This window comes from Catharus ustulatus, chromosome Z (assembly GCF_009819885.2).
Source record: "Catharus ustulatus isolate bCatUst1 chromosome Z, bCatUst1.pri.v2, whole genome shotgun sequence".
In the NCBI taxonomy this organism is placed as follows: domain Eukaryota; kingdom Metazoa; phylum Chordata; class Aves; order Passeriformes; family Turdidae; genus Catharus; species Catharus ustulatus.
In genome coordinates this window covers 21,947,498-21,966,071 of record NC_046262.2, presented here as the reverse complement: position 1 = coordinate 21,966,071, position 18,574 = coordinate 21,947,498, and the positions used below count along the sequence as shown (strand labels likewise).

The 18,574-nt window shown below is 37.6% G+C and overlaps 1 protein-coding gene across 11 annotated transcripts in view; it reads right to left on the bottom strand.

Annotated features, from left to right (window-relative positions):
• Positions 1-18,574, bottom strand: part of MAST4 (microtubule associated serine/threonine kinase family member 4) — a 290,337-nt gene that overhangs the window by 88,069 nt on the left and 183,694 nt on the right. The gene's annotated exons all lie outside the window — the stretch shown is intronic.

Sequence of the window (18,574 nt, the reverse complement as noted above, 5' to 3'; positions counted from 1 at the left end):
TTAAGGGAACCAATGCAAATAACAGGAAAAGTGGCCCTATTCTTTTTCCCATCTCAGGGTTTAAAAAACATGAGGCAGCATTATATAACTAGTGTCGTACTTTCTATACAAGAAATATAAACACTTCACAATTAATATTCTGCCCTGTCTTTTGTTTGGACATTAGTAGTCAGTAATGCTTAAGCAGTTAATGCATTGAACTTAAGGAAAAAAAGAAAAAACTTTAAAAAAATAAAATCATTATTTAGGGCAAAATATGGGTGTTTGAAAACTATGCCCTTTACTGGAGACTGAATATGAACAATTAAGTGGAAGGCATTCAGCCTCAAAACTATGTCTGTTCCCACAAGACCTCTGGCAGCATCATCAGTGTCCCACATTTGAGCGTGCACACATAGACTGTGGCTCAGAAATTCAGTTTGCAAACAAAAGACCCTCCTCTCTCTAGTGAGACCCACATTCTACGTCCCTCCCACTGACAGCTGACCAAAAAGTTTTTTAATTAAACCATAATTAAGCATCTAGAAGCATTATTTTCCCAGGGGAAGGTGAAAAAAAAATCCATTCACTGTGCCCATTCAGCTGTTGGTCTCTGTCTAGCCTGTGGCAGAGGGCATCAATTAATGCCAGCTATGGTGGTTTTCATGAAGGGGTGTTTGTTCTGCAGGAACCAGACATCTGCAAAGTTATGCTAAAAGATAAGTGACCAAACACTCCACAGTCATAATGTTAAGACACCACTACACATCTACCTGCAGCCAACAAGGGGGCATTCCTCACCAGTCACATGGAGCAGTAACAAATTAAAGTCTGTTTGTGTTTGAGTTTCTGAACACACCTACATCCCTTTAGTAGCAAAACATTAAATAACCATTATAAAAAATTGGTATGTCTGAACTAGCTTTTTTCCAGATTAAAACTGAGTTTTTGTAACAGACATTACTATTGATCATTACTTTTTATTTAACAAAGCCTCATGATAATTATAACAGAAGAAAAATGAAGTATGTGCTGACACATACTCGACACCATTTACAAATGTACATAAATAATTTCTTCCCCACAAAAAATTTTATTAGATATACAGTATCCACACTTAAAAGAGTTACCTGCGCATCTAAACTGATATAGTCACATAAGCATACCTCCCTTCTAAAGACGAAATTACACCATAGGTAAGTCTTTTACTGGTTCGGAATTTCCCCATAAGGAAATAAAAATGAACCAGAATACAAACTGCCTTTTTTCAACTGCAATTAAAAAGCTGAGTCAGCAAGACTAACTTGATACTAGCCACGGTTCAAATTATCATCCCTGTATAAAACAAAGCACCCAAACTAAGTCTGGGAGCAAACTTCAGTTCCACATGGCAATATAGCTACTGAGGAAGGGAACCTATTACACACGCAGATCATCACACTGCATAGTCACAGTGAGGTAATTGGAAACATCTGAATCATCTCTAGTGAAGCAATTTAAACATCTCCTGGTCTAGTCACGAGTGAGGATGACAACACAAGGCCTCTGACATCCACTCACTATTTTTGTTTTTATTTTTTTTTATAGTAATGCTTAATCATCAAGCACCACACAAGCCAGGAAAGATCAGATGATTTATGTGTTTCAGCATGTTGCCACAGACCTGCACAATATACACATGCACATTTATAGTATTAAAAATAGTGTGGCATGGTATTGAAAAAAGTTTCAGTGGCATATGCTTCATTTTCAAGTGACTGGATTACTCAGTGAGGTCAGAAACAAATTATCTAGGCCGCTGCAAATAAAGTACTGATAAAGCATTCATGTTATGTCATCAAACATCCCTTCCTTCTGACATGCTGTGCCACTTCAGTAATCCAAGTCTCTGAATCACAAACATTGTTCAATTTTTGGAATCCCTTTAGCCTACCTAAGATAGGTTTTCTGCAGATCAAAACACCACAGTACTGAGTTGTGACCTCTCATACAGGCTGTGAGAAAAAATGATGCACTACCCAGGGAAAGGGAAATCCTTCTCTGCAATGATATACTTCAAGTTCTCTCCCACAGGTGGTGACGCAGCAGAACTAGAACACAATACGACTTTCAGTTTATCCACCCAGTTACGCCTGATGAAAATCCAGTGAGCAAAATGGGAAAATTAGCAGCATCATCTAGCAAAAAATCCCCAGTACACGTTCAACACTTGAAATTTCCAAGCAGAGTGAAGCATACCAACATGAATGATTCTGGCCCACAAAATCCATTTATATAGTATGACTGAAACAAAGTTTCTTACTGTGAGTAAAGTTTTACAGAAAAAAATGGAATTTACAGACTCAAATAAGTTTGATTTCTCATTTACATCTCTCCTGACCACTTCAATGGTCAGTAACAACTTATTCTCTCATGAAAAAACAAGAACTCAGAAACAAGACTAAAACAAAAAAAAGTAGAATTGACTTCTATACTTTCTACACTAGACTTAAATCTATACATGAATACAAGAATACAGAGAAAAGGCTAAGACCATCTTAAACACATTACAGAGTATATAAGCAATTTATGAAAACAACTTTTGGATGCACTTTGCTCTGTAAAAATACCCATAGCAGTAAAGGACTATTTTAACATCAAAGCAATGCACTAATTGCTCACAAATAGAAGTAGGTCAGGGAAGATTCATGAAAGCAAACGCCAGTGACTCAGTGCAGAAGGAAGAAGAAAAGGAAGAAAATGAAGCAAGGATATGATTTATAATGTGCAAATAGGTATGAGCTAATAGTGTGAAGAGGAACGATTTCAGGATGAATATTTGTGTAATTCACCCTGATGTGTCAAAGAATGAAGTATCATTCTAGTGACTAGTAAAGCAACATCCACTACAGAGACAAAAAAGCAAGCAGTGGTAATTACAGCAAACATCCTAATTTTGAACACATCAGTTAGCTCACTGTGTGCAGCCACAATAGCCAGCGACACAGCTGCTGCAGTAGCGCAGTGCCAGGTCGAGCAGCTACCACCACAAACCAGAACACCTGAGATGCTGCAGGAAACACCGCCTGCCAAACCACAGTGCAAGGCAGCTAACACCTGCTTCTGAACCTGACTAACTAAACACTATCTGCTCCAACACCAGCAGAATTGCTGACAAACTTCAAGGAGAAGAAACACTGCTGTCAAGCCTTAAATTATATAATGTAGTGCATGCAGTCCTCAAGTTCCATCATCTGAATTCATACAGTGACTCAAATAGTACAAGTTTTCAGCTTTTGAGGGCAAAGGCTTATTATTGCTGGGTTTGGTTTTTTTCTTTGTGGTTTGACAGTTTTTCTTGGAAGTTCATGTTTCAAGCCCTATTTTGGCAATAGAGAGATTTAAGATGAACAGTAAGTATTTAAACACAGACACAATTAACTACTGCTAAACTTTACACAGTGGTAATAAATTCCAAACAAAAAGGAACAGTGGTTTGGATGCGTATTGAGTTGAACAGTGCAATCCAGTGTACTGTCTTTCTTCTTCACACATAAATCTTTTAAAGAAATTTGGAAATTTTCTCATATAGTTTAAAATATCTCAAGATTTCATAATCCTGCAAGAATAAATCTATATTGGCTTTTAAACTTCTACTAATTCCACATTGAAGCAGCAATGTCTGGGGCAGCAGAAACATGACAGTGGAAGAAGTAAATTGGAAAGGGAATTTGTGTCAAAGTTGCCCATGAGGAGAGTTGCAATCCTCCCACAAAAGGCAAGTCTACATTAAGTCTTGCTGCTCGTAAGCAGTTGCATTAAATAAAAGCTGTTAACTTGAACAAGAACCATGAAACTTATATGAAAAACTTGGGAAAATATCACATATTACGCTTCAATGTGTACATCAAAAAGGTAAAACTGGGACCCAAAATGGGCAAATCTCCCACTTTCCTCAACTGTAACTTGAAGTGCCACTACATCACATTTCACACATTCTCTAAGACATATTATTATGCTAAGAAGTAAATCTTACAGGGACATGCTAAAAATCAAGAGTTTCCACACATTCTGTACTGCCATAAGTCTAGTGTCATCATTACTGTTCTGAGATTCACATCCGTGATTCCACCACAGAAAGCGGTCTTGTAGATTACCTATCATCTTAAGGAGCATGGCTGAAGAGAAAAGAAAGCTGAACCTACAGTTTAAGATAAATTCACTAGTTTTCAGAGGAATATCCTGTTCCACTGAAAACAGCTTCCACACACTGTCCATTTCACATAATGCAGGCAGATTCAAGTAGAACTACAACACCTGGCATTCTGTGATCTCCTAATCTCTCAATAGTAAGGAAGAATTTAAACACTAGTTCTTGATTTCCTGTTTTTTGTTAAACAGAAGCCCCGAACCTCTAATTTGGTTCAGTGGTTTAATCAACCATTAGATTTTCTATTAGCATAAGTTCTAGCTCAGCTTTTCAAATAATCATTAAAAATTACCTCAGACTACATCCAGCTAGAAAACCAAATGCCCAGGCATTCCTCTAAAAGACAAATTAATGCCAGAAAAGGTTATTTTCTTAAATGTCTTCAGTATAAAAGAACTGAGACATTTGTTGGTATTATGCTTTCTTCAAATCAAAATACTACAAAAAATTCTACTTTGAAGATACAAATTTAATGATAAAGCATAAACATGAGTCAATTTTAACATAATCATATGTTCCTTTATCATCTCCCTTCCATAAATCCTTAACTAAACATTATATCAAAATGATTTTTCAATCCTTCCAAAACCTCAAGAAAATCTTTGCAGATAGGTAATGGCATACAGATTCAGGAGGGCTGGACAACTAGTTGGATGCACATATGGGTGTGTAACCAATTAAAAAGTGACTGATTGTTATTTCAATCTAGCAGACAGAGTTCTGACTTGTTTTTATGGGGACATATAATCTCTTGCCTCACTGTGACTAGCACAAATTTAGCTGATACAGGAAAACAATGACAATGAATACTGAAAAACCAAACCCAAGTTTATAACTGGCAAACCGGTATACAACAATCTGGTGAAAAACAAATGCAATCTCATCATCTCTTCCTTCCAAAGTGCTTCACTAGGTCCCACACAACCATGGAGAGTATTTACTGAGTGATGCAGATTCTTTTTTTTTCGTATTTTACAGAGAAATATCATGTATTGCACTCCTAATTTTTGTCTGCTGTTTCTTTTTTTCCAGAAAAGAAACCCAACCACTAGAATAGCAGCTTCACACCTATTTAACACAGGATAGGTACAGTACCGTTCAGTAAAAATCTGCTAGACCCCAAAAAGTTTCTTTAAGACTGAAGCTGGACTTTATGTTACTGATAGTTCTGTACTTGATATTACATCTAAGCCACTGAAGCATTTTACCACTCAGAGCTCTAAAAATAAGTTACAGAAGTAACAATACCAGAAAATAATATTCCGCTTTTAAATTCTGACTACTCAGTATGTTATACCAACCATATTTTTGAAACAGATAATGTAGTCACTCTGTCCAAAAGGGCAAATTCTGATCTTCCTATTCACTAATGTCTCCCAGCACACTTTACCACAAGTAGAAAAGCAGAACCATGTAATTCACCAATGCTGGAGACAGGAATCATGCTGCAGTGTGATACAAAGCTACATGCCCCACTCTTCACAAGTCTAGCTGTAATAATCCAAACGCTTGCAGCCATACTGCCCCATGCTGAGCTTTTCTCACATTTTGGGCTGTGTAGCACTAGCTGCTGCAGGAAATGATGATCACCTCCGAGTCAGAGCTAAGCACACACCCCATCACGGTGCTGCAGGGCACAGCGCTGTTTTGCAGATGAATCTGTGCTGCCAACCACATGAGATCATTATAGATCATTGCTTTGAGTAAACGTAAATGCAGTGAAGCACACACTTGGGCAGAAACTTACAGAACATTCTGAAAGCAAATCTACTGAGTGTGTTTTCTTCAATCCTGGGTTGCTCTTCAAGATTTCAATGAGCTAATTAAAGAAAAAGATCTATTACTTAGACAGCATATTTGTGTTAAGCAACCCCCATTACTTTCAGTATTTCTCCATCAATGCTTAATTTAAAACCAACAAATGCCTATTGATGGAATAATTTAAAAAATAACCAAAAAACCCCAAAAAACCCCGCAAAAATAAACTTCCAGAAAAACAACTAAACAAAAAACCCAAACAACAAACCCAAAAGAATAAAAAGTCTCTACACACACTGCATATGTACTATTCATCAGTCAGGAAGACTCAGCATCTCTGACAATAAACTGCAATGAGGATGATTTCAGATTAAATTTAGCACTACACAGCTATCAAATCACAGGCCAAGTATAAAAAGTAGGTAAATTACATTAATAATCTTGTTAAAAGGTTATCACCACTGAGGATGCATGGAAGCATGGAAGTTCACTCCATTTGTTAAGGTAACAAGTGGTTTGTGGCCACATTAAAGGTTAGAAGCCAATTTTTCATATTCAAGCAACTAAATCATACCCTCAATATACATATGAAAAATTTTTTTCCTTAAGTACTCAGTATAGTTCACTATGCTCATTTCATAAATTCAGTGTCCTGGCAGAAGGGAAGGAAAAAAAAAAAACAGTAAGTCTTAAGCATGGAGACTACCACCCCACAGCGTAACAGGTATCTTCTAGCTTAGTTCAAACACACGAAATCAAGATAAATTAATCATACATTATGCTTGAAATCATACATGCTTGAAAACCTTGGTAACCACTAAATTCACCAAGTACATTAACCGTATTGCACATTTTCTATTCCAGAGTTAACATGCAGTTAACATGCGTGAAAAAATGATCTGCAGTTTTATTTTTTACACATCCTATCTTCTACAAGGACATATGAAAACAGAAAATTGTAGGTGCTCCTACGTAGGTCCCTAGAGCCATATGGTTATTACTCACAGCCAAAAAAAATCAACTCTGCTTCTACAGGTAGAAATATTGATGCTTTTTGGTTGAAAAAGTCTTTGGAATAAATGATCACGGGCTGCAGATGTTTTTACTCAAGACTTTATCTAAAAATAATGACTGCATTATTTTCTTTGTTCTTCAACATTGTACAATGGTTTCAGATTGTAGCCTTCCTTCTTTAGGCTGCAATTGAGTGAATTTGAAAAAACTGAAAAAAACTGCAAGCTTTGTCCCAAGACTTCTACGAGAAAAGTATTCTGAGAGAAGATCTGTCATAACTGAGGAAAACCTGTATTTTCTGCTTTCAAGAACATAACTACATAGGTCCCTCATGCAACAGAGCCCAGCAGATAGAAGCATTATTATTTCTTATATATGCAGTTCTGCTACAAGTCTCCATTGTTCTCTGCATCATAGAAACACAACAAAGGACAACCTCCACTCCAAAGAGCTTACACAAGCTCAAAAACTCAGCCTCAACACATAGACAAGACAAACATCTCCAACAGGTTAGAATAGGGTGTGGATGAGGTAAGGTGACAGAAAAGGGTGTGCTACAATTTTTGGCCATCAGGAAGAGTAATCACCTCATTACTCATCCAGTCTATTAGCCCATTAGTTAATTTAAGGTTTCTATTTGCATCACAGCAGAAGGATGCCTTAAGAACTAATGTTCATAAAGCAAAAAACCAGTATTTCTGCAGCCTTTGTTTTCTGTAAAACATCCCAGATCTTATGAACACCACAGAGAGTTTGAGAAAAAGGAAAAAATGTGACACTGGTCAAAAAACTATTTCAGTACCTCACATAGTCACAGTCAAGTCACAAAGACAGGAACAAATTCACCTTCTACATGAGTTTCCCTTGTTCTTTTAGTTTTTTATGAGACAACATTAGCTCTTACTTTAGACAGGACCTGGAAGAATACACTGCCTAATAAAGCTAGCAAATTAAGGAAAGTTGTTACAATTAAAAAACCAACCAAACAAACAAAATAAACAAAAAAAATTAAAAAGCAAATGCCTTAAAAGCAAAAAATCTGACACTTCACATGTCTTATGCAAAGAACATGAAGCACTACATTCCTACCAAATCATACTATAATGAACTGTCTTTTAACTACTTGGACTTCAAGTCCTATTATCTTCACTTATCTTGAAGTGATATTGATAATATTTGCTGTCTTTGCCCTAAGGAAGATTAAAATGAAATCATCAACTCGTGGTGAATGAGTTTTGTATTTACAGAATCTTGGCATCTATTAGAAAAGTGATTTTATAAAATGATGCAAATTTTGTAACTCTACAGCACAAACTGTTCAGGTGAAATACCTATACATGTATGAAAACTAGAATAAAAACTATGTCTCTATCCTTGTTTTTGGTTTTGCAGCATAATGTGCCTTCCTGTTGTGACTTCAAAGAGGCCACTGTATAATACAGAACAACAAATCAGTTTTCAAACTCTAATACCTTCTTTAACATTAAAAATGTCTGGAACTAAAAAATGGTTGGTTTTTTCCTGTAAATTGGGCAATACACTTACATGATTCTTTCTCTTCTGTTACACATGTTCAGTATGTTTATTTATATGAGACTAGCAACCCCTTTGTGTAAATTCAAATAAAAATGCTTAAATTGTAACTTCAAATCATCTGAAACTTGGTAGATGCTTTTATTTCCTAGGACTATGCTAACGCTATACCAAAACAATATTCAGCAACAAGTCATTGTATTAGGGTGCTGGATTTCTAATATGCATTGGGTGTTCCTGCCCCATATTCCTGTTCATACTGCATGTGTTTCACTTTATTCCTGGATCTTTTTTTTTGCGACGATCTAGCTGATTTACATACCAGTTAAACCTGGGAGCAGGTTTACAAATAATGTAAGAGCCTCCATTAACAAGACTTTTGCCTCCTGCTCCAGTCTTCCAACAACACCTCAGCAGGACACATTCCTTCATGCAACTCCCACACCCTTCCACCTTTTCAGTCTGTCACACCTAAGAGAGAAAAGCAGCACACAACTTCCCCAAGTCCTTATACACATCCTACATTCCCACAAGGACTGGAGCCAAGCGCTCCCACCCCACAAAGGCACCAGACCATGCTGTCAGCTCCCCAGTCAGCTTCCTGGGGCAGGTGTCTTTTAGAAAACACAATGCTATTGTTCCCTCAGTATGACTTGAAGGGAAAATTAATTTTTCCATACCAACTGAGGCAGAAAACGTCAACAGTCCTTTGGATATCTCTTTAGATTGTTTCCTTCTATTAATACCCATCTGGTGACCCTTGTATTGGATTTAGGCAGCCACAGTCACAAAGAACATACTGAACACTGTTGGCACTTATGAAGAGACTGGTTCAGTATCTCTGAGGTTTTTACTAAGGTTAATGTGAAAGACAGTATCATCAGCAGTAAATTAGTACTGGTAAAACACAGTTCACTTAAGGAACAACAAGAAACAAAAGAAAGTTGTCCTGAGCAGTGTTAAATCTTTCAGATTTTGCTAAACTCATCAATGATTAAATGAACATGCTACCTTATCTGGGAGGGCCAAATTACTAAATCTCTAACACTATTACCCTGTCTCTTATTTCCTGTAGACTGTCAAGAGTAGGTGATCCTACTGGTTTCTTCTTGCCTTATAATTTATGAATCAGAGGAAGGAAACACATGATCGCTAGAAGGTATTAATTTGTAGATAATGCTGAATGCTTGGGTCTGACCCACACAAACAATCTGCATATTTTAAAAAGTAACCTAGTATATTCATATACACTAGTATGTTTAGCATTTCCTTTACAGAAAAAGGGGAAAAAAAAGAAAAATAAGAATCTTGTTCTTCTAAGATCTGAAGAAGGCACAGAAGAAATAATGTGAAGATATAAATTCCAAACTTAAAAAAACACAACAAACAAAACCACCAAATAGGAAGAAGTTTCATTTTTCTATTTTGAATTTTTTCCCAAGTCTTCTTGCAAAAGATGATATTATTTTGACATTTGACAAGATAGAATAACACATCTAAGACATAACCGAGCACCAAGAAGAACCTGACAGAAGTGTATTTTCCAACTGAACTGTTCTGCAGTTACTAATAGGTCAGAGATGGGGAGCAAATGCCTCCAAACCAAATAGTTCAATCATTAAAACATGGCAGAAAGGCCAGGGATGAAGTTAAATCACCAAGCCTCATGTAAGAAAAAAAATATATATAATGCAAGCTTACTTTAAAAAAGTGTTATCTCTTTTCTTTGTTCATTAAGTGGGTAATGCAAAAGATGCTCTGGTAAGACCTGATGGTGCAGTGAACTGACATAATCATCCTTTTGTGTGGCATGTTCGTAGACAAGGTGAATAGAGCATACTGGACTTGTCTGACTGCTTTTGCTTCTACTGTTACAGCACTTATGGAAATTCCCTTGACATACCCATGCATAAGAACGCGCTAGACAGGCCTAGAGCCACTGAAAAGGCAAATCTGTAAAACAAACATACACAACCTACTTTCTGTAACTCCAAGAGGGCTACCAGTATTAATACAAAGGACATTTGTTAATTACAACTTCTCACTGAACAGTATTCCCTGATGAAGGAGATATTAATCAGGCATTCTCCAACTTCCCAAAAAGGGAATTTAAAAAAGCCATGTATTGATTTACATTATGAAAACCATGCTGAAGACAAATTCTGGTAAACACCAAGACAGCTGTCTGATTTATTCTAATCATCAGTATATAACTTCTGTTTCATCAAGGACTGGATTGTTAGGTTTATGTTTAAACTATGCAAAACCTGTAAAGATATATTTATCAACGGAAAATTCTAATAGATTTTTGCTTTTTCTCAGTCAGCAGGGACTGTAATGAACAGGCAACAGCCCGTTTCACAACTTCAACAGAATTTCACTTTAGATGACTAGGCTCACTGATGTTAACCAATACACTATTCAATTAAATGACATGTATCTGTTACAAATACAAATATGTCTAGAGAATAACCAGGGAACCTATGTCTTAGATGGATCCATGTCCTCTGAATCACAACACATCTTCTACAGTGCTCCTATAAAATTCTCACCTCTCATATTCCACTTGCATTCTCAACTCCCTTTGGGGCCAGCTTCTCTCACTGTAGTTTAGCTATCCTAGTGCAAGAGATGCTTCATGGTGCCACTGACAAGCCATTTCTGGGAGACACTGATGGCACTTCTAGGCAGAATGCCACAACTTGGCTGGAAGAAGGTTTTGGCTTCTCTCTGCGTCCATCAGGCACACCAATAAGTTCTCATGTTCCATTAGAGTTCAGTTTGGGTTTGAAGAGGGAAGGTTTCAGGGTTAAAGCACATACTTAAAAAACAAAGTACAGTAATTTTACGACTCTAAGGTGCACCCTTTTGACTAAAATTTTGATGGCAACCCAGAAATGCTCCTTGTAATCCGGTGCGCCTTATATATGGACAAAGTCTGGAAATTTGCCAACCCGGAAGTGCGGCGAGGGAAGCTGGCAGGGCCATGGCCAGCGGGTGCAGGGGGCCATGGGGCCACGGCCACCAGGTGCAGGCGGGGCCGCAGCCAGCAGCTGTGTGGCAGATCCTCGCTGCAAAAAAAAAAAGTGCGCCTTATAGTCCAACGTGCCTCATATATGGGCAAAGGTTCGGAAATTTGCCGACACCTGGAAGTGCGCCTTATAGTAGTGAAATTACTGTATTCTTCGGACTATTTTTCTTTTGTCTTCTGTGGTTGAGATTTCTATATACTTTTACGTAGGAATACCTTTCCAAAATATTCTCATATCTCATTCAAGGAGCAATAGTAACAGTAGCTCTAAAAGGATTTTAAGAGTAGGAAGAATTTAAATTAGAAGTCAATTCATTATACTCAGATTTATTAAAGGAAGTTCAAACTACTACACCCATCTTCCCTATATTAACCTTAGGACTTAGAATTGATGCTTAAAAAAATCATTTTTAAGTGTATTTCAAAAACAAAATAAACACTTCTTACAGAAATCAGTATCTGATAAATAGCTTTAATAAAACAAGTAATTATCATATAAACTCCTCTCTTCAAGCATGTATGAAAAGAAAATGCCAACAAATCCAACAATAAAAACACTGCAATTTGTTTCACATATCAAATCTATCTCCTGTGAGACGCAGGATGCTATTCATAAGCCCACTGCAAAAGCTATAGAGGAATTGGGCCCAGCAGCCCAAAGAGGACAGACCGACAAGGCACTGTTCCCAAATGCATGCAAGAAAGTAACCAGGGAAAAATAAAGAAATCTACCTAGTACAGTTTCAGTTACACATGTCCTAAGCACCTTTTAAAACAACCATAGGTGATAAGTACCAGCACTGACCAAAGTAAGTTTTAATTTATTAGCTCTCTCAAGGTGAGCTTCCAGACCAAACCAATACCCATAGAACTACTTCAAAAAAGTGAATCCTTCCCCTGCTACTTTAAAGGGAAAAAGACTCAGATTTTATGGTATTTCAAAATGTAAACACTACACTAGTTTGAATTCTAGTTAGAAGAATTTTTCTAGTTCCAACTCCCTTGCCACAGGCAGGGACAGCATACGTACTGATACACATAAAGATCAAAAATAAAGAAAAATATTGACATTTTCTCTCTGACCTCAAAGAAGGTAAGTTTATATTCATGTACATCTACAAAAACCAAAAGATAACAATTTTGTCAGATACATTAAAAAATATTCAGAGTAATCTAGTTTCTTATTGACAAAAAAAGAAACGGTATTTGTTCTACAACCGACCACCTTACTGCCTTGAGAGAAATTATGTTTTCTTTAAATTCTGGAACACACTCTGGAATATTGTAATCAAGTACTAAGACAACTGAGGGTATATACATTTTTATTCAACTAAATTTTTTCAATACTTAACACTTCACATTGTTTGTTTCAGTAAATTAATGGCATTCCTTCAACACCCTTGACTTTACACAAGACTATTTTAGTATACCCATCATTTAATAAAATAAATTACGTGTGTTTTTGATTTTTCCATACTTACTTGTAATTATGTTTTAAACCAGTCTAGTTAGAAGAGAGACTCTTTGATTATATCTCTATATCTATATACAAATAAAAAGTCATTTCCTTAGCTGTAAGCTATGCATCACTTCATGTAATTTTCAACTTCTTTTTGAGGGAGAAAAACAAAATTCACAGTGGGTAGCCTCTTTAAAATTTTTCTTTCATATATTATTTTAAACATAGGTTGAAGTCAAATTATAGAGATCACAAGCTTTAAACTTTCACAATGACCACAATCAGTGAATTTGCTAAGGTTCAAAAGAAAAAAATCCTCTGAAAGGTTCTCAACAGAAAATCCAGAAGCCATCATGGAATGTAATACAGTCTGTTGAATAAGGCTGAATCAAAGATATGTGAACTTTCTGATTCTCCTCAGACATGCATCTCTCCTGATGTCATCCCAGTGCCCCTCCAAACAAACCCAGGACCTACTAAATGTCTTCTAATGACATGTAACTTCACAGTCCCAATCTAGGTCTCCAGTCTACAGACAATGTGACAATATACACAGAACTACTGCATGCAACAATAAATTTTACATCATTTTCAGTGTGAGCCATGTAACACACTTTATTTTAAATGTTTAACCTAAACCAGTTATCTGTATCTTCACATTCTAAACACAGTGACTCAAAATACCAAGTGATTCCACCTACATAACTAACAAAATTACCATTCCTGCACAATGACACGTAGCAAACTCACAGAATCACAGAATGGGTAAAGATGGAACCTGAGGACCACAGTGGCTCATCTGGTCCAGCCTCCCTGCTCAAGCAGGGTAATTCCAGAGCACACTGCACAGGATTGTGTCCAGGCAGTTCTTGAGTATCTCCAGTGACGGAGACTCCACAGCCTCTCTGGGCAATCTGTTCCAGTGCACAGTTCTTCCTCATGTTCAGGTGGAACTTCATGGGCATCCGTTTCCGCTTTATCTTCTGTCCTACTGCTCAGCACCTCTAAGAGCCTGGTCCATCCTCTTGAAACCTATCCTCTAGATACTTATACACATTAATGAGGCCCCTCTCACTTGTCTCTTCTCAAGGCTCAACAGGCCCAGCTCCCCCATCTTTCCTCATAAGTGAGGTGCTCCAGACCCCTCATAAAATTTGTTGCCCTCCACTGGACCAACTCCAGCAGCTCCATGTCTCTCTTGTCCTGAGGAGCCCAGAACTGGACATGGCACTCCAGGTGAGGCCTCACCAGGGCTGCGTACCAGAGTAGGATCACCTTCCTTCACCTGCTAGCAACGCTCTTCCTAATGCCCCCCGAATCCCATGGATTTCTTGGCCACCAGGACAAGCTGCTGGCTCATGGACAGCTTGTTGTCCACCAGGACCCCCAGGTCCTTCTCTGCAGAGCTGCTCCCCAGCAGGTCAGCCCCAGGCTGTGCTGGTGCCTGGGGTTGTGCCTCCCCAGGTGCAGGACCCTGCCCTTGCCTTTGCTGAATGTCACAGGTTCTTCGCCCAAATTAATCGTAAACCTCCCTTGAAATCCACTTCTCTGATCACCATTTCCAGCTTTGACAAAGAGCTACTAGAGGCAAGCCCATCAATAGGTATGTGCAGCCCCACAAGTTGGTACTCATATCACTAACAAAAGTTTGAAATTCACTGACAAGAAGCGCAGCAGAAGAGGCAACTATTAACAACTGCATAGGTGAGCTCCTGTGCACCTGAAAAAATCATTTGAGAAGGATGAGCCGCAGTCTAATACAGCAAGAACTGTAATAACTGCACAACATCAGTAGCAGATGTAAGCCAGATACAAGAGAGTGAATCTCTGTGCGCTGTGCCTAGACCATATGGCATGTCCGAACAACCACAGCTCATGAAGGGATGTCTGGGCTGCTGCCCTTTAAATTCTCTGAGTAAGTAAAACAAAGACTGTCTCCTGCCATGTCACAGCAGATATTAACCATGACAGCAGAATAAAAATAATAATTGCAGCTTCTTTCAGCATATTCCAGCATTTTCCTAAGAATTTTTTTATTTTCTTCATGTATTAACTTTCTTCAGGCTTTCTAAAATAAGACCCTTTGGTCACTACTTAATGATCTTGACACTCTTCTAATTAAATTGCATTTTATCAGAGTGAAAATGAATCAAAAAATAGCAGTATGACCAGATGAATCCTTACCAGTCTGGTTGAAGCTAAGAAATAATGTTGGGTTATTCAGACTGTAAGCAGAACTTGAAATACATTAATTGCCTGAAGAAAAAGATTGGTCAATTAAATCAACCAAAATAAAAACAACACATTCAATTTGATGGTGAAACTGTAAAACTATCCCCCTAACAGACAGCCTTTACTGTGATTGAAATACAATTAGCAAGATACATTAACACTTCAGTAGGTAGTATACAAAACAATGGGATCATTGGTTCAGCAGATTAACTTCTAACAAAACATATTCAATGACAGTGTGTTTGGAAGCACAAACAGTCTGCCCAGATGTACTTCTTAATCTCCCCAGTTCTGGGGTAACAATATTTTCTAAACTTACTCAACATCTGTTAGAATAAGAGCTCCTATCTCTTGCATGTAGGAACTAAGGTGAATGAAGAGATTTGAAAGTCAAGAAATGAAGCTCTTCAAATTACCACCCCCTCAAACAGACATTAAAAACAATACAAAGATATCAAAAAGAAATACTTTTTAAACAAAGTTTGAAGTTATGTTTACTCTTATACAGAAGTAAAATAACTCAACTGGAACACAGTTTCAGCTGACACCAATGTAATTAAACATTGATTTCTTATCAGCAGGACCATTTTGAACACCTGTTGTTAAATAATTTATAGTATAGTTTTAGTATAGTAATAATATAGTTCTAGTTTTGTGTTGACAAAGTTAAGAATCAAAGTCTACATAAAAACCAACGGTAAGAGTTTACATCATAATTTTAACATCACTGCACCTATTCAAACTACTAAACTAGAGACATTCAAAAAAACTGCTTTTCCAGGCAGCATGCTGTCCCAAAACTACCAGAACTACAAGGAAGTCTGACTATTCTGTTCTCTCTGTTTCCAATAAAATTTATAATTTTCCACTGTTTTTAAGGCATCAGAAAGGTTATGAGCTGTCATAACACATAACTGATGTCTGATGAATATTTTAATCTCTTATTTTGAAAGACTCAGTACCACTTCAGTGACTGTAAACAAATAAAATGAAGTTTCAACACGAATTATCTATGAGTAGACTTTGGTTCAGAGGCAACTGGGCAAGCATTCATGAATTTCATGCCTTTGGGGGAAAAAAATCCCACTCTGACTCAAAGGAAGAGGAATTGCACTTACATTGTTCTGGTGCAATTACCATAAAAAAAGCAAGAGAGAAGGACACACACAAAAAGGATCACCGGCTTGTCAGTTTTGTAAAAGATACACAGAGAAAAATCAGACAAAAAGAGTGCCAGTGTCAGAGAGAAGCAATTATGTATCATAAAACCAAGCAGAAAATGGTGATTTTTCCATGTGAAAAGAAGTGTATCCGTACACATTTATTCATCTGTAGATCTAGACACCACTTTCCATAAGCAGATGTCTACAAACAGACAGAGACCCTCTCTCTCACTGTAGTTCTCTATACGCTCACATACATATTTCTTCACTGTAATAGCACATGGTAGAATCCATGGCACTTAAAGTCTCAGGGATTTGAATAAGAAATGCCTCCAATTTATAATTGAAGATAATTTTTCTACCCACCAGTCCTGAAAACCCACTCCACTTGAAAGTCAGGTTGTGATATTTCTTATTCAGGTATCGCTTCCCAAGCAGCTGCCGCAACTGAAATTCAGCTAAGTCAACTGTTAGAAAACTGCTCCTGAAGGAGGCTAGCTCTTCATTCTTTACTTTTTAGAACCTTGAGGAAAGAGATATGATTACAGCAAGTAAATCTGTACAGAGACACAAATTCACAGTACTAGCAGACAATTCTCATTATCCCAGGTGTTAAGAAAGTAGGGTAGTGCTCACAGAAACTATAGGGTTTAGCAGGCCACAAAAATCTGGTAGCAGAAGTAAAAATAACCGAACAGGCAAAAGGAACATAACCAAGAGGCAAAAATGCTGAACCAAGCCATAATTCTTTTTCTCTTAAATTGGCAAGGAGTCCCAAAGCAGGCACAACCAGAAAGAAATGCCTCCTCAGAAGTTTTCTTGAAGCACCTAGGCATGCACCAGGCCAGACAAGTTTCATAGGCAGCATAACTGTTAAGAATAAACCTCTCTTGAATCAGTGACCCAAAACTTTCACTTAAACCCAGCAGGAGAGCCAGATGACAGGAACTAAACTCCCTTCAAATCTCTCACTCTTGAGGCATCTAAAATGCCTGGGAAGCTACACAACACGAGTGGCTACCAGTAGCACTCTAAGAAACAAAGGGAAGGCATCCTGTGGCATGTTAAGCTAAGTAAGCAGCTATCTGTCCAGCTTTTATATGCAGCTGCTGACTGAGCCTGTGGAGATAACTCAGGTGAGACACAGCACAGAACAACCTGGGACATACCTCAATTAATTCAAAACCTATTTCTACAATAGAGTTAGGGGAATGTGCACCATCCATGCTGGGTTTTATGCTTCTGACAGTTTTATTGCTCCTTAAGTTCTATACCTAACATTAGTAAATAAATTATGAGTACAGGGGGGCAGAGGGCAGGTCCACCTTTAAGAAGACAGCTGAAGAAGTGTGTGGACAGCCTTCCCCAGAAGACATCAAAAGAGCAGATTCTGATTTCCAACCACTCAGAACCAACCTGACAAAGGAGGGTTATCTGGGCCCATTAAGAGCAAGCAGCCTCAAAATTCTACTGCTGCCTTTTTCACTTCACAGTGCTGTGACACACTGATTTGGCTACAGAGAGGGCATTAAGTTTAGTGCCTCTATAAAACATGAAACACAACCGCATATATGGTATGTACTATTCACTGACATACCACACATGTGATATGCTGCTCTAAAGCGTCTTTCAAATATTTCAACAAACCCAGTACACCATTGAGTATGTTTGAAAACCAGGAAGACATCCAAATACATAAAACAAACAAACCAATAGTATATATTTATTTCATGCTTCTTGTGAGATATATGAAGTTTCCTCCTCAACCTGCCACACAGTTGCAGATTTAGAAAAGGTATTTATAGGTCTTCACACAGTTACAATTTGAGTAAGAACGGTGAAGACAATTTGAAAAAAAAACCTCTATGTGTCTCAGCAGAAAAATAGATAAGGCCTATTTGGATCCTCAGCTAATGCTGTGTAAAGGTGAAAAATTGTTTACAAGAGGGGGATAATAATGAGAAAATAACTCAGCATTTTCAGCTGTCCCAAGTAGAAGACATAAATAATAGAATTTACCGCAGGAATTGCTTTTTCATTTATGGCAAGCAGGCCACTTGTGTTTTCTATTTTAAACTTTCTGCCATTAAAAAGATAGTGATTTTCTTCCTTTTGAAAAAGAAACCAGACCAAAAATATTCAAAGTTTAGTAAAAGCCAACTTTGCTAAGCCTCTATCCTACTTGCTTTGTGCCACCTTTTTAGCCAGCAGAAGAA